Genomic DNA, 4386 nt, shown 5'->3' on the forward strand with positions numbered 1-4386 from the left:
ACAATAGTATTCCATTACATCCATATGCCACAACTTGTTTAGCCATTCCTCAATTGATAGGTATCTCTCCAATTTCCATATTTTGCCACCACAAACAAGATGCTATAAATATTTTTGTACATGTGGATCTTTTTACATTTCTTCTGACTTCTTTTTTTCTTTCTCCTAATACTATTTTTACTTTTTGGTTCACCTTACCTGAAGGTAAATTGTCTGTATTGTCAACATCTACTTCTCTGGGTTCTTTGCCCTAAGAGGACTATGGGATATTGTCTTAGCTTGATCTGTAAGTTTTTCTAGCACTATTCTAGTTCTTAGCCAGTACCAAATAGTTTTGATAATTGCTTCTTTATAATATAGTTTTAGATCTGGTACAGGTAGACCTTCTTTTGCAATTTTTTCACTAATTTCCTTGATAATTTTGTACTTTTGTTCTTCCAGATGAATTTTGTTATTTTTTTGTAGCTCCATAAAATGTTTATGGTTATTTTATTGGCATGGTACTGAAAAAGTAAATTAATTTAGGTAGAATTGTCATTTTTATCATATTAGCTCAACCTACCCACAAGCAATTGATATTTTCCCAATTATTTAAATCTGACTTTATTTATGTGAAAAGTGTTTTGTAGTTGTGTTCATATGATTCCTGGGTTTGTCTTGTTAAGTAGACTTTCAAATATTTTGAATTGTCAACAGTTATTTTAAATGGGATTTCTCTATCTCTTGCTGCTGAGATTTGTTGGTAATACATAGAATTGCTAATTATGTGAGTTTATTTTATATCCTGCAATTTGCTAAAGTTGTTAAATATTTCAGATAGTTTTATAGTTGATTTTCTAAGTATACCATCCTATTATTTTCCAAAGAGTGATAATTTTGTTTCCTCATTGCCTCTTCTAATTCCTGTAATTTCTTTTTTTTCTCTAATTGTTAAAGTTAACATTTCTAGCACAATATTGAATAATAATGATGATAATGGGCATCTTTATTTCACTCTTGATTCTAACTTATCCCCGTTACAGATAATGCTTGCTGATGGTTTTAGATAGATATTACTTATCATTTTAAGGAAAACTCCATTTATTCCTATACTCTCTAGTTGCTTTTTTTTTTTTCATAGGAATGATCAGTGGTAGTTATCATTCAGACTCCATTCCCAGTTTCCCATTGCTTGTTCCCTAATTCCCATTCATTTTAACCCTTTAACCTAATGTCTGCCTCTAAAGTGTCTCACTCCTTCTATGCATTAGTATGTCTGCTAATCATGGAAGTCCTCCATGACTGTCTTAGGCCTTCTTCTCTTCTCCTTCCATATTATGTTATTTGGTGGTCTCTTCAGTTTCCATAGTTATCATCTTTATACAGATGATTTTTGTAAGAAACAAACTATCTTACAAAGAACTCTACTGACTCACTGAGGAAAGCAGGAAAGATTTATTTTACAGCTTTGCAAAAATGGGTGCCTAGGTGAGTAGACACACTTGAAAGTCCACAGGCAGCATTTTATTTCCAATCTTATATTGTAAGTCCCTCCCCATTTTCCTCATGTTACAGAAGTTACAAGACATGAATCTCCACCCCTCATTACATAGCCAGTTCCTGCTCCCAAGGAGTTTACATTCTTTTGGGGGAAGGCAATTTCCATCCTTGATTATTCCTTGATGTCCTTGTGGGTTTCAGTTTTCTAATTTAAGTTTTATTTCTCCAATTTAATTTTCATAACTGTGGAAACCAAAATGCCCATCCATTTCTCACAATTTCCCCCTTTTTTTCCTTTTTAATAATTTGGTTTCCACATGCTTTTCTAATCCCTCAAATTTGGCTAATATTTTTTTATATTCTACTTCATAAAAGTCTATTAATTCCTGCACAAATCTCCTTATACAGGATGAATAATTAATCCCTGAATTTTCTGCTAATTCTTCTGATAGGGCTGTACTAGGAGTGAAACTACTTCCAATTGTGACACATGTTCCTCCTCTTCCTGCCAGTAACCTTTCTAGAGTCATCCTATTTTCCCATGCCATTCTGCTAGTGGCATCTAACTATTCTGCTATACCCTTCACTGCTTCTCTGGTGTAACTTATCTAACCAAGAATAGGAATAACCCAAATCCAGAACTAGATTTCTAGCCTTGAATTCATCAGTTACAGTCCTTGACTTAATTCTTCCTGATACAGTCTTATTTCATTGAATATCAAAGTAAAAGGAATAGCCAATTGGATCAGTTCACAGGTGCCCATTCAGTTCCTGGGCAAAGCAGGTTTGAGAGTGCTACCTCCCTAATACCACTCAAGGTTTTCTTGGAGTATGTTCATCCCTGAGAAATTGCCAGAGCTACCCTCAGTTACATTCCAAACTCAGATACATGTCATTACAATCCATAGATTTTGGAATCTTTCACCCTGCCATGGGAGGCAAGCTGAATGATCTTCAGAACTAAGGGGCTGGTATATACTGGTTTATTCCCCCACAGAAAGGAAAGGTGGAGCATAGCACTAAGATTCTTTTTAGGAATGTTATTTTGGGAACAGAAGGAATTCACTGTCATGTTTTTCCTTACCCAAAGGGAATGGTACAATCTGGGCATGGGGCAACCTATAGCACAGACATCAAAATTGCTTTTTGTTCAGACTCTTTACAAAGTACTTTATCAATTCTACTCAGGTATTGGTGCCTATCACTTGCCTTAAGTCCTTAATTTGATTCCAAATCTTCCTAAGAAATCTATACCTATTACCACATTATTCTTTGATCTGCATTTTCTAAATATACAGCCCTTGTAGTAAACAAAACTTTATTACAAATTGGACAATCAGTTCCATACAATCCTCTTTTTCTCTAACAGGACACAAACACTTACTATACTTACTTATCTATAGGTAGACAAGCTTCTATAATTCTGTAATTTGACAAGCGTCAAATGGAATTGTTTGTAGGGTATCTTTCTCAATAATATTAACCCAACTCTTAATCTGATGTCCCCATCCTAAACTCCAAATATTATTGTAGCAGGAGAATAGAATTAATAATCTCCCTCCTTCACAGGATTGATGGACTCCTTATAGGGAACTCACTCAGATATTGGGTAGTTTGAAGTCCATTCACCAACCAGTTCCCATTTATTCCCAAACCAATGAGGCCCAAAGTCCTTTGGGGTATGGAGCAATGATCTCATCTTTTGAAACTACTTTTTTGCTGAGAATGAGCGTTGAGCTAGGTCATCCTACAGGGTTCCATAGAACTTGAGCTGATTGAAGATCCAGTGGGTTGAGCCAGACCCCCTGAAGTTGGTCAATTCAGCTGTCTAATGCTGGTCACTTGAAGGTGAATTGCTCAAAGCCTAGAGGAAAATAAAACCTAAGAGAACTAGAGTGAGAGAGCAAGTACAAAGGGCAGAACCCTCATTCTTAAGAGGTGTGCTTATATTTTCCCTGAAGATTTTGAAAATAGCTAGTTAAGCATCATCTCTTTTAATAAGGATTACATTATAACCCAAAAGCAATTTTGAGAAAAGAGCGAATCCCATCGGAATAACAGAGGTGTTCACAAAATTCTTTGTTAACAGGTTTATTTTACCTGTCAAAAGCAGGATATTGAGATAGATTAACTCAAACTTCTATATGAGGCATATGTGTAAAGCCTCTCTGACAGTATCTTTTTTTTAAGATATTCCCCTTCTTTTGCTAAGGTCTGTTGTAGGTTGGACTGGGAAAGGCCAATATAAATTATTCAAAAGAAAAAACTATATATACTATACAACACTATATAAACAAATATTTTCCCCACATTAGTAAGAAACTTAATTAAAAGTGATTTTCCCATTGATGTAACAAAATATTCCATGAGTTACATCCCTCTAAGAAAATATGAATATAGTAAAATCCTCTTCTCTAAACCCTGAATGGGACCAGGGGAAGATTTCTCAAAAGTCTATGAGATGCAGTGGATCAGTCCTTAGGCTTAAGTTTCAGGAAGTCATGTGATCTCTACTCTCAGAGGTTCTGTAGGGCAAGAAAGATCAGACCCTAGGCCTGAGTTTCAGAAAGTTATGTGACCCACAGGAAGCAGACAGCATTGCTGATCTATGGTCAATGGTTACTTCCTTTTCAGTTCATCCAATGAACCCAAGTCGTTTGCTATTTAACCTCTTCACCATTTCCAGCTGGCCAGACCAGGCACAGTGCTGGGAGAAAAGAGCAGAAGGGCTCTGGGTTGCTCAGCTGGTGTGCTTGGGCCTCTCCTTGCAAGGACCAAATAAATGCTTCCTGTTTGTGCCTGAAGATGCCTCTGAGTAGTCACTTTGGGGAGGGGTCTGGCACCCCTCCCACACAGCTTATGGGGGCTCATCTGGGATCTGTGGGTTGCCAGGGAGACAGCTGGGAT

The sequence above is a fragment of the Sarcophilus harrisii genome, chromosome 1 (genome assembly GCF_902635505.1).
Source record: "Sarcophilus harrisii chromosome 1, mSarHar1.11, whole genome shotgun sequence".
NCBI lineage: Eukaryota > Metazoa > Chordata > Mammalia > Dasyuromorphia > Dasyuridae > Sarcophilus > Sarcophilus harrisii.